Here is a 13194-nt window from a genome sequence, read left to right on the forward strand (position 1 = left end):
TTGAACCGTCCAGAGTCCAGAGTCGTGTGAGCGTTCTAAAGTTTAAATCACGTTTCTACGACAAAGTATGCCAGAGTAATGAGGCTGCAAAAGTGAGGTTGATTTAGAGATAAATCCCATTCATTGTCTATGGGAGGCAAAAACTATAAATAAAGTTAAATATTTTAAAAAGTATAAACTTTTTCAAAACAACTTTTTCACCAATGAAAGTTCAAAGATAGATGAACATTATAAAGTTTGAATGAAGTTTCAAAGTGAAAGTATGACGGAGTAATAAGAGCTCAAAAAAGTTAACTGTGAAAAATGGGACCTTTCTTCCATCGACTCCCATTATAAAGGATGTTAAAAAAAGTTAAAAAGTATAAAAAGTATAAAAAGTATAAAACTTTGTAAAAATAAAAATACAAGCCACAATCACTTCAAAGAGCTGAACAGTTTGAAGTTTGAACTAAATTTCTAGCATAAAGTATGTGGAAGTAGTAGGGTGTCAAAAAAACGGGTGGAATAAATAAAGAAGCGGAATAAATATAGGCTGGCAATAACTAGTGTGTGCTCGCTGTAGCGAGCCCACAATAAACATAGGCTGGCAATAACTAGTGTGTGCTCGCTGTAGCGAGCCCACAACTATAGTTTAAGCATGAATAACTGCATAAAGTGGAATAAAGTATGTGGAAGTAGTATGATGCCCAAAAAGTGGCAGAATAAAGTAAGTAAAGTATTACTGTCTACTAATGATTTGTAATGTATGAATAATGCTTTACAATGTATTCTTGATTAATTAGGAAAAGGTAAAAAGAAAAAATACATCAATGGATATGAAAGCATGAATGAGCAGAAATTGTATTAAATAGCATACTTTTACATTTAAAAAAGGGTCAAATAGCATTGTAGCGCCTAAATCCCTGTATTAGGTGCTACTGGCTGCTGACGGATGAGGAAGTTTAGACGTGTGCTGAAAGAACTGAGGTCCAGAATGTTCGTAGAGTGGATATTAAATTATATTTATTTTCCTTACAAAATCCTATACTTTGAAGGCAAATAACATAAGTAGCAAACAGTCAAACGTGGTGAATGCAACAGTCCCTGTCTGCACAGTCAGAAAACAGTTTGCCTCCTATCAACAACACCTGCAATTCATTAGGGACAGGGTTAAATACCCTCCCTGTAACTATGGCAACCTGAACTTGACCACACCCCTCAGTGGACATCATTGGCCACAATTAGGAGACTCAAAATGGCGCTTACAAGCATATAGGCCTATCTTTAAAAGCATAAACACAATGATTATTGATTTTTCTTTGATTGATGAAGTGTTTTTATTTTTAAAAACAAATTTAAATGTAAAAAAATAAATAATCTAAAAAAATCTTTTTCTTTTTAAGTTAAAAAAAAGTTTAAGTTTTTTATTTTTAAGTTTTCTTTTTTAAGTTATAGCTGTGTAAATGCCAGCCAATAGGAAGACAGAGGGGTGGGGCTTAAGCAATTACAGCGTGCTCCTATTGGTGGTCTAAGTCCATGGAACAAGTTTCAAGACTGTAGCATGCTACAAACAAAAGATATAGCTGTGTAAAGGCCAGCCAATAGGAAGACAGAGGGGCGGGGCTTAAGCAATTAAGCCATTAAAGCTTGTTCCTCTTGATGGTCTACGTCCATGTACCAAAGTTTAAGGCTGTAGCATGTTGTGAACGAAAGTTAGAGCTGTGTAAAGGCCAGCCAATAGGAAGACAGAGGGGCGGGGCTTAAGTAATTAACCAATTGCAGCATGCTCCTATTGGTGGTCTAAGTCCATGGAGCAAGTTTCAAGACTGTAGCATGCTGCAAACAAAAGTTATAGCTGTGTAAAGGCCAGCCAATAGGAATACAGAGGGGCGGGGCTTAAGCAATTAAGCCATTACATTTTTGTGGAACACTGTACCAATAAAGAAATAGACTCCTTCATAACCGCTCTCAAAGAGCACTTAGAGCAGTTACAGTGGGCTGCTATTTGAAACTGGCCCTGCTAAAAAAGCCAATTTTTCCACACTGTAGGCCTCCACATTTCTTCCCATTTTGAGGGACGATAGCCCCTCCTATGCCCAGGTTAGTGTGTTTGTGTGTACCCCATAGCGATTATTTGATTGGCTGAGTAGGGAATGTGTACCGCAAAATTTGTGATAATGGGCTTGGCACGGAATGTGATGATGTATGATGATAAGAGCGCCTCTCACTTCACACAAAGTGTGATTTTTTCATCTTTCATCAACTGTAATATAGGCTATTATCAGCTAACATAGTAACAGCCTATAATAGCTGACAATGACATTATTTATTCCCTTCTTCTCTGGAATCCTGCCTCAAAGCAGCAGAAAACTGTCGTTCCCTGGCCTGATGTCATCGCTAGGGACACATGCATCAGTAAGCAGGAACTGGGCATGGACCGGAAAGTCTGGCGTGGCATTGTGTGTGTGTGTGTGTGTGTGTGTGTGTGTGTGTGTGTGTGTGTGTGTGTGTGTGTGTGTGTGTGTGTGTGCGTGCGTGCGTGAGTCTCTGTGTCACAGGCACGTGCAGATGGGGGTGGGGTTTTTCTTTTTTTTTGGCCACATAACTAAGGGGGCATGTGATGTGGGGGGCCAATACAAGCTTGTGTGGGGGCCAATTAGGGCTTGTGTGGGGGGGGCAATAAGGGCTTATGTGGGGGGCCAATGGTTCAAGACGAACATTTGACAAGTAATGATAATTCCACTATCATAATGAATTATCTTTTAATCTGCCATCAGTCAGTTTTAGTTTCAGACTCATGAGAACATATTGCTTATTTTACTGTCCAATGACACAAGGGACGGACTACCCCCAAAAATCGGCGCACAAGTGTGATTTTTTCATATAATTGTATATTTGTACAAATGTTCTGATTATAATGTTATGAATTATAATTATAATAATAATAATTATTATTATTAGTAGTAGCCTACAGTAGCCTACAGTAGTAAGTGCTGGGTTATCAAATAATAACAATAAGTCAATTTGTCATGTCTTCATGCAAATGTCAGAGACGGAACGTTTTGCAAGCACATGCGGACCGCTTTTACTGCAACACCACACCACTTCCTGTTTGGAAAACTGCCACTGGTAAGTAACGTCCCAGCTCTGTTGTGTACAGTACATATTATATTAATTTATCACCTAAATGAAGACATTGCGTTTGTCCCAGTTCGTTACTTTGTTAAACAACAGACCCGAAACCATTACTTGTCTTTGTCCCGTTGTTTTAGGTCCGTTTTTGCTCTCATTTGTCATGCTATTTATTTTGAGTTTATTTTGCTAACAATTAGCTACCAGGCTAATTAGCTCCCCGCGGCCCCGCCGTCATAAGAGGAACACACAAACACTGCGTGTTGCTGACTGTTATGACGTTGAGTCATACATGTCTATAAATTAATTGTACTAAACGGGTTTTAATCTGTGAAGAAGTTTTCATGTCATTAACTAATAGCTAACACAGTAGCCTTTTGCTAGCAGTGTTTTTTTCACTCATTACATTCTGATATGTCATCAGGAGCACACAGCCCGTTGGTAAGTTAGATTTGAACTGTAGTGTGTGAAATGTATAATGTTTGCTATGGGCTACTGGTAGCATTTTGTGCAGTAGTATTGTCACGTTGTGTCCGCGTTGGTATACCGCAAGTATTGAGCGAGCGAGCGGCGCACGGGGTGCAATGTTTATGTAGCAATGCTAGTGTTTAGCTGTGGCCAGCGTTGGCTGTTTTGACAGGTTGCTCTGTCGGGACGCTTAGCGGACTGTAGCGTGGTGGAGAAGTCCTGTGTTATTGTGTGGTGTTTGCACGTCCATATAGTGTCACGTCAGTATATTAACTTACGGACTCTGTTGCCATGGTAATGTTTTAGTATCGTGCCGGCCGGCTGGCATAGTGCGTGCGTGCTGCGTGCGATCTGCGCAAGGCACTTTGGGAATTGCATTCTGGGAAATGCAGTTTATAGTTTATATACTTATTGTATCCAGCTCGCTGTATTAACAGAGTTTACTGTGCTGCTTTACTGTGCTGCTTTATATACACATTTAGTGTATGCGCAGTACATATGTGGTTTGGTTATATGTAGGCTACTTGTGTGTATATAGGGAATGTATGCATGATGCTGGTTTTCTTTATATTGCACTTTTGTATCAGTAATGAGAGGAGCTGTAAGATTATGTTACAAGTATATTCAGCAGGTATATTCTGGGAGAATGTACAGCTATATTATATTTTGTGAGAGTCAATTACAATAACATACTGTGATGCTTATTTGTTAATTGTTGCATTATATTCGAACGAATGTTATGGTAATGCCATTTTTATTTTATTCTTTCTTCCAGGTTTATGACCTGTGGTCTTTCATATCAATAAATTGACTAACACGAGTCATGCCCATGTGTGCTGCCTGTTCTTAGCCCTTCGGAGGGCTTAATCTACCAAACTCCGAACAGCTATAGCAGTGGTTCCCAAAGTGGGGTCCGTGGACCCCTAGAGGTCCTTGAGTTGAAGGGGGTCCCCAGCTAAATGATAGTTAGGAACCAAATGGACCCTTATGGGTCTGTAACTATGAGTCTTACAATCCTTTTATATGAATTGGGGGTCCCAGAGATAGAAATGACATTAAATGTAGTTAATATGCATGTCAAACTGGGGGTCCTTGAAATTAAACGGGTTCTTATGGTCCAGGGTCCCTGTATCTTTTCAACTGGGGGTCAATTAGTGTCAATTTGGGGACCATGACATCTTGTACATTTGTCATAGCACCTTGTATGTCATGGTTTTATCTAAACTCTGTCTCTCTCTCTCTCTCTCTCTCTCTCTCTCTCCCCCCCCTCCTTTGCATCACGGTGAGTTGTGAGCTTGTAGATTGGCTAATTTTAAACAATTGAGTACTTTTTACTTTGGTACTGTAGCAATATAGACTTTTTACTTTCAACAGTGTTTTTTATATTGGAAATAAACAACTGATTAATTGCTTATTTTGATCTCCTTCATTTTGCAGATGAAATTACTATCCTGCCTACATCTGAGTAAGTATAGATAAATGGGCATGTTGTGTAGTTTATTTTCCAGTTCGGTTACCTGTTCTGTACTTGGGAGGTCGGTACCTTAGGGTCCCTTGAATGTCAATCTACTCTCCATGGGATGCACTGTTACCACTGTCTGCTCACAGACAAATCTAACGTCACTTGAGTGTTGATGAGGTGTTTCAAATATGCAACAGGTGCAGTAGGAGATTGTGAAAACTTGAAACGTGAATTGGTGACCCAACATCACATTATTCCTCCCTCCCTGTAGAACGCTGTGGCCCCCCTGCTGCCTAATGTTATTATTAGTATTGTAAAAATAGCAGATCTACAAACTTGCAACACACAGAAAATGTTGCTGATTTGGTCATTTAAGTTTAGCCTTTTATTTGTTATCAGACAGTGTATTCTATACTGTTGAATTAAAAATGCCTTCTAAAACCTAACCTACGGTTTTTGAAGACCTTCAAATTCTTATTAACCCATTTTGACCTGACATTAGATTAAAAAAATGTCTTCTACATCCTGACAGTTTTCTGAAAAAGCTATGTTTCTATGTCAGTGGTTTTTCAAAAATAGCAGACCTACAAGCTCGTAGCGCGCCACTCGGTGGCGCACTATGAGCTTGTAGATCTGCTATTTTTCAATAGCTAAAGCATAACATAATGCCAACACCAAAAGTTCCCGCCACAATGGGTTAAAAAAGAAAATAATGGAAATGAATTAATACAAATTCTGCATGTATAGCAACTACAAACTGAATAATTTCCTCTATCTCCTTCAATCTGCAGATCAAACGACACCACCCTACCTTCTGAGTAAGTATTAACTGTATCAGCTTAATATTTGCAGATACCAAACATCACTGGAATCTCGGGGAAAGCTTGCCAATATCGCCTCCCGTTGCCTGTGATAGACCTATGTAATAGACATATGTGCGATTTGCATTCTCTTCCACACTTCACACAGGGCGATACATTGACACAGCATTTTACAGTGAAGATTGGGATCCCAGAGATATAGATTAATTTGGATCAAATGGGGCTCTGTGGCATAATGCATATCAAACTGGGGGTTCCATGAAGTTAAAAAGGTTGAGAATCATTTAACGCTAAACTGTATTGGAATGCCATTGCGTACTGTACAATCCTCACGATTTAACCCAGATGTATGCATCGTCAATCACTGAAAATATATCTACAAGCTCACAATGTGGGATGTGAATGGGTGACATTCAATTTACCATTATTATTACCATTATGTTATTTACCAGCTGATATCACAAATCTACTGAGGTTTACAGGTTTTATTCACATGCATCATGCAGGTAGTACAGGTGCAATACTTTTTTCTCCCAGTGGATTGAATACAAACCATATTTAATGTAAACGTGAAATCAGCGCCTTACTGATTTAATGTGGTTGACGTTTTAGTATTTTAGGATATTAAGTAATAAGGTCAGTGGGGGCACGGAGGCACAGTTGGTAGTGCTGTCGCCTCACAGCTAGAAGGTCCTGGGTTCGATTCCCGCTCGGGGCGCTGTGGGTGCTGGCGGCGTGTTTCCTCCTCCACGTCATCAGTGCCCATACCCGAGGCGGGGTTGGCGAAAGGGCCTTTCTGTGTGGAGTTTGCATGTTCTCCCCGTGTCCCCTAGGGTAGGTACCCTCACAAAAACATGCAGTAATCCTGGTCTCTAAACTGCCTCCCCCTGGCCAGCCGGGGCGCCTGATGGAGGGGAAAGGAACTGGTTGGAATAACGTGTTCCTTCCACGCGCTATGTCCAACCAGGGAAACTCCCCCCTGTCAGGTGTAAAGGAGCAACTTGGACACAAAAGCATGAAGGAAGCATGAGTTAAGTCCGTTGCTCTCCCCAGGTTGGCGGAGGGTGTGTAGAGCCCAGGATCACATTAGATGATTGACACAGGGGTGAAAAATGGGTTACAAAATCGTGGGATAAAAGATATATATAAAAAAAAGTCAGTGATTTTCAAACTTTTTGATTTCAAGGGCCCCAAAAAAAGTATGAAAATATGTGCCAGGAACACAATTTTCTTTTTAAACAGACCTGCATGCTCATTTGCCATTTTCAAATGGCCAAAGTCTGTTGAAGTGCTTACATTTTTATTTTGCTGGGAACCCCCTCAAGGAACCCTGGGGGTTTCCGCAACCCAGACCCCACTTTGAGAACCACTGCCTTAAATTACTTTAATAACTGTCAACCTAGCTTTAAGTGTTCATCACTAATACTCATAAGATGACACCATTCCTGCCTACCCACTTTGTCGCAGAGGATAGCAATGGGTTAGTGATGGCCAATTGAACGATAGGTTGAAACTGTGTGAAGTGTTTAAATTGGAGCAGATTGATTCAATGCAAGCTGTTACAATGTAAGCCATTTAGTTAGAAATATGCAGCAGTGTGCATTGAACTTTACTCATTTAGCAGGAAATGATTAACCCATTTAGACCTGAGGACACATCTCTGTCACCCTATAGCTTTTTTTTCCCCCTGATGAAGGCTTAACCGCCGAAACGTTGGATATTTGTCTTACCTGCTGTCCGAATAAATATTGGTACTCTGGCTATTGGTGTGTGCGGCCACCTTCTTGTTCATTCAAGATCTCCTATACAGTTTTCTCCCGTGCGACGGCACCGCCACAAGGACTTTGGTGTGCGTAGAGCCTCTTTGTACACCCTATAGCTTTTAACCATGACTATAAACTTTACCTGAAAAATGGCAGATCTACATGCTCTGAGTGCTGCGCTACGAGCTTGTAGCTTGTTTTCTTTAACTCAAATCTTTGCTTCTGGGGGGGTCCCTGCTACAACATATTTTCAGATGGGGTCTGTGGCAAAATACAGATAATTCTCGGGGTCCTTGACATGAAATGGTTTGAGAACCACTGATAAGGTTTTGGAAGACATATTGTAGAATCTGGTGCCAGATCTCAATGGGTTAACAACACAAAAGAAAAATATTCTTTGAACAATTAAGTAATTGCTGATTTTCTCCTTTTCATTCTGCAGACTTAGCTGGTTGCTGTTGACCTACACTTGAGTAAGTATTAGTTATCAACACTGATGATGTTTTTACACAATATTTGTATTCAAGTTGAATATAGATGCAAGAAGTGATGTCACACACACACACACACACACACACACACACAATTTTGACACATAGTAACCACTTAGGCGTTATTCCTAGTATGGACTTTCAGTGGTGAGGTGACCACCGAACTACAACATGACGTCACTGAGCCGCGGTGAAGAGCATACCACGGCCACCGCCTCAGCCCTACTCTCTGTTTTTACTCGCCACCGCTCCACGCTATTTCAGCTCCGGTGGTCACCTCGCCACCGAAAATCCACACTATGAATAGGCCTTTAAGCCCTGTATGATTAGCAAAAATAGCAGACCGACAAGCTCACAACGTGACTTGTGAATTTGTAGCTTTATAGCTTAAAAACATACTTATGTTTATGGTGGAGGGGCAGATGTTTTGGTTAGGGACCCTTTGACCAAATGGCCACATTCTGAGCTTGTAGAACTGCTATTTGCAGCACACACCACTGTTGTACGATGGAACACACATTATACTTTAAATATTGAATACTATGGTTGATGTAATTAGCAATTGCATATTCTATACAGTACAGTAACTGACTACATAAGGCTTATTAATCCTGTGGGGAAGATTCAGAACAGCTAGCCAAATTGCTGCAAATAAACATTGTAATAACTAGGGTTGACCTGATCAGGTGATCGGAAATCTGCTCCAATCTCATGATTTTCAAAAGATCGGATTTTTTATTGTAAATCTCAAAGAAAGATGTATAAGCAATGAGATTTTGTAAACTGTTTATGCTAGCGCAGTTTGTGTTGTAACTTTATATATTCCATGAGAGGTGGAGTTAGTTGCTTTAGCAAACAACACAAGGTTTCTTCCCGACAGCAACATTATGCATTTATGTTACTGATATACTTGTATAAATGTGACTATGAATATTCTTTCTTTCAGGTAAACCTTGCGCAGTGAACCCTGGGTTCCAGTGGATCCTGTTTTTATCTTAATCCAACACCCCAAACCCCTCTATCTCCCTGCTGCCTCTCTGTCTTTTGTCTCTACCTTTTCTCTATCTCGCCCAGAGAAGTCTCAGAGTTGGGAGCAACTCTGAGAGATCTTGCTCTGCTCCCTTAAGCAACCCCTTATACGCAACCCTGAAACGCAACTTGATACAAGTTTTGATGCAACCCTGATATGAAACCTGATACAACCCTGATATGAAACCTTGGATACAGTTTTTCTCTTAATCCAACACCCCAAACCCTTCTATCTCCCTGCTGCCTCTCTGTCTTTTGTCTCTACCTTTTCTCTATCTCGCTCAGAGAAGTCTCAGAGTTGGGAGCAACTCTGAGAGATCTTGCTCTGCTCCCTTAAGCAACCCCTGAAACGCAACTTGATACAAGTTTTGATGCAACCCTGAAACGCAACTTGATGCAACCCTGATATGAAACTTGATACAACTTTTGATGCAACCCTGATATGAAACCTTGAAACCTTGGATACAGCTTTTTGAGACATTTGTATTGCCACACCTTTGAGCCATCTTTGTTTATTCACCTTTTGTTTTGGTTAAACATCCATCCACCTAAACACCATTTCCACATTCCTGAGTGATAGTTTTTACATTCCGTATACATTCATTTTTGAAATTATTTGTTTCTGGCTATCCACTATCTGGATCCGAACGCAGCCTCAACTCGATCAGCTTGGTGTCTGCACTCTACATACTGAACCAGGACCGGACTACGTACTGGACCAGGATCATCAAAGCAAACACATTTCACAAACTGTTTAGAAATACTCTTAACATTAGTACAGTATATACTCCTAGCAAGGCCAACCTCTCTTTATTGTTCAGCTTCTTTATACATTGTATAGTAAAATATACTTGAGTAAAAATAAATGTATGGTAGTTCAATAGGCTTGTTTAGAATTCTGTTTGATAGTTAAACTATTTGCAGCTCTGACAAGTGGACCTGTCTGTGATCACTCTATTGAACAGCGGTCCATCAACTGAAGTAGCCCAACTGCTATATTAAGTGTATACATTACCAAGATAATTTTCCTAATCCATCACTATATTGTTAAGCTATCACTGAATATTTAATCAGCACTACTTGAAGGTTTGTTGCTTGTGCTAACATTTGAGAAACATTTCATTGGTTCAAAACAAAACGGTCATTTCCACATTCCTATACATTTAGTTTAATCTTTGATCAAATACTAAATCTACAAAGGTAGTGTTCATATCTATATTAACTGTCTATACTGCCTTATAGATACACTGATTTAATGAATGACTGGTATTTGTTTGGTGCACTAATCGTTTAGTCTAACATTGCCTGTATTGCATTAAATGCAGCCCGTTTTTTTAAATTAATTGCAAACTTGACCACATTTCCTCTTTTGAACAGTTCTTTAAACTAAACTGCTTATTAATACTGTTGTAGCCTACATTGTTTAGAAAGTGAGATAATACAAGTGGACGTGTGACAAATCACTTGCTTCTGTTTGGTACTATAGTGAATGTCCCTCAGTGATTGAGATTGCATTGTGGTTTTCAGTAGCTCACATCTGGTATATTACCTAGAATTCTGTGAAACTACAGTTGACGTCTGGTCCTATATTACAATTGTTTCATAATTTTCTGGGTGTCTATAGAACAAGTTGCTAGTGAACTGTAGCCTACTGTATCAATCACTACATTCTCTGAAGATATTTGTGAATATCGTAGTCCCTATTAAGTTACCATAAAAACATTGCAAAGCACAAACTTATACGCAATATTTAAGGTTTACCAGTGTGACAAATAGCCTACAAGAACCAAACGTTACCATGCCGAGGAAAGGGAAAAAAAGTCAAGCTAAAAAACAACACTGGTCCAAGTTGAAATTATCTGACGATGTGATACCTGGTCAACAAATGCATGTTCCCCACAGCTGCAATGATGTGAAACCAATGTACTACACTGATGCTGTAAAACAGGTTAGTCACAGTGAAGTTGGACATCTGTCAGGGACATCTCATATTCAACACAAAGGCCAATCTGACGAGACGAGAGTTAAAGCATCCCATAGTCAAAACAGCACTAAATACGATGTATTTTCCAGGAATAAGCAGTGTGCCTGTAGTTCTCTAACATTTCTGGCATTCCTTCATGAGGAAGAACACATTACAGCAGCAAACCTGGACCTTGTATTGCAAAAGGGCGACAGCATGTACACAAAGGTCAAGTGTCAGTTAGATGCAAAAGTAAAAAAAACAGCCGATCTACAAGCTCACGAAGGGGGACAGTTACCTAAAACAAAGAAAAAAATTGATTATACTCATCTAGCTACAGATGAACTACCGGACAAAGTGTCTGCCCGCGACCATGACTACCATGTAACAAAGCATCATGATCTTTCCCAGTACGGTTCATTCGGAGATCCTCCATCTAATTATGCAGAAGAGTACCTAGATCTAGAAGCAGGACTTAGCTGTTTGTTAACAGAGGTGAACTATGCATTGCTGGTAATGACTGGTTTAGTAATTGCTGTGTTCAGGAACAGATCAGGAAAATTTGGTTTCTTTGACCCACACTCTAGAAGGCCTGATGGATTACCATATAATGAAGATACTCAACACTTAGGCACTGCTGTAATGATTACATTCACAACATTGAAAGATATGATTGACAGGATTATTGAGTGCCAACTGTTGTTTAAGACGTTACCAACATGCATGTATGAACTCATGCCTGTAGGATTTCACAGTGACGACGTGGATAACAGTGATGTCACTATTGCCGACTCCATTGACCTGTCACCACGAGCTGGAATAGAAATTCCAACAACATCAAACACAGATGTCTACAGCACACACCATGCAAACAGGCAGGCTAAACATTCATTGTCAGAAATGTCTGATGTGATTGTAGGACATTGTACAGAATATCAAACAAGCAAGTGTATTGATGACAGTGCTGTATCACCTATGAGCGAGCAGAAGGATGCTAAAGTGCATTGCCATAAAGACTGTTTATCTAAGAATTTGACACATTATCTTAAAAAGCGTGTAGGACCCATGGGTGAGCAGGAGTTTAAGGAGCGTTTTTCTGACAACATCACATACTGTGTTAAGGATACAATCGTGACAGCAGGTCAACAAATACAATGTGCTCCCCACAGCAGTAAAACACCATTACAGAAGATGTCTTCCACTGATGCTGTCAAACAGGTGTCTAAAGTTAGACATGTGCCAGGGACATCTAACCGTATTCAACACAAAGGCCAATCTGATGAGACATGTGTTGCAGCATCCCATAGTCAAAACAGCATTACATACCGTACATTTTCCAGGAATAAGCAATGTGCCTGTAGTTCTATAACATTTCTGGCATTCCTTCATGAGAAAGAACACATTACAGCAGAAAACCTGGACCTTGTATTGCAAAAGGGCGACACCATGTACACAGAGGTCAAGCAGCAGTTGGATGCAGAAGTCAGAAAAACAGCCGATCTACAAGCTCACGAAGGGGAACAGTTACCTACAAAGAATAAAATTGCTCATACTCATCTAGCTACAGATGAACTGCCGGGAAAAGTTTCTGCCTTCAACCATGACTACCACGTAACACAGCATGTTCGCCGGTACGGTACATTCGGAGACCCTCCATCTAATTATGCAGAAGAGTACCTAGATCTAGAAGCAGGACTTAGCTGTTTGTTAACAGAGGTGAACTATGCATTGCTGGTAATGAGTGGTTTAGTAATTGCTGTGTTCAGGAACAGATCAGGAAAATTTGGTTTCTTTGACCCACACTCTAGAAGGCCTGATGGATTACCATATAATGAAGATACTCAACACTTAGGCACTGCTGTAATGATTACATTCACAACATTGAAAGATATGATTAACAGGATTATTGTGTGCCACCTGATGTTTGAGACGTTACCAACATGCATGTATGAACTCATGCCTGTAGGATTTCACAGTGACAACCTGGTCAACAGTGATGTTACTATTGCCGACTCCATCGACCTGTCACCACGAGCTGGAATAGAAATTCCAACAACAACACACTGGGTTAAAGAGCATGTTTCTG

General features: G+C 40.1%; 1 long non-coding RNA gene across 2 annotated transcripts; it reads left to right on the plus strand.

Annotated features, from left to right (window-relative positions):
- The first annotated feature begins 3092 nt into the window (after positions 1-3092).
- On the plus strand, positions 3093-10488 carry LOC308312638. Of its 2 annotated transcripts, none has more exons than XR_013963792.1 (3): positions 3093-3108; positions 8074-8098; positions 9063-10488. It is a non-coding gene; the product is annotated as an uncharacterized lncRNA (long non-coding RNA). The 2 variants fall into 2 exon arrangements; XR_013963793.1 differs by lacking the exon at positions 3093-3108 and adding an exon at positions 5746-5859 and having other exon boundaries at positions 8068-8098.
- Positions 10489-13194: the final 2706 nt, after the last annotated feature.

The sequence above is a fragment of the Protomyctophum bolini genome, assembly GCF_963924005.1.
Source record: "Protomyctophum bolini genome assembly, chromosome: 1".
Taxonomy (NCBI): domain Eukaryota; kingdom Metazoa; phylum Chordata; class Actinopteri; order Myctophiformes; family Myctophidae; genus Protomyctophum; species Protomyctophum bolini.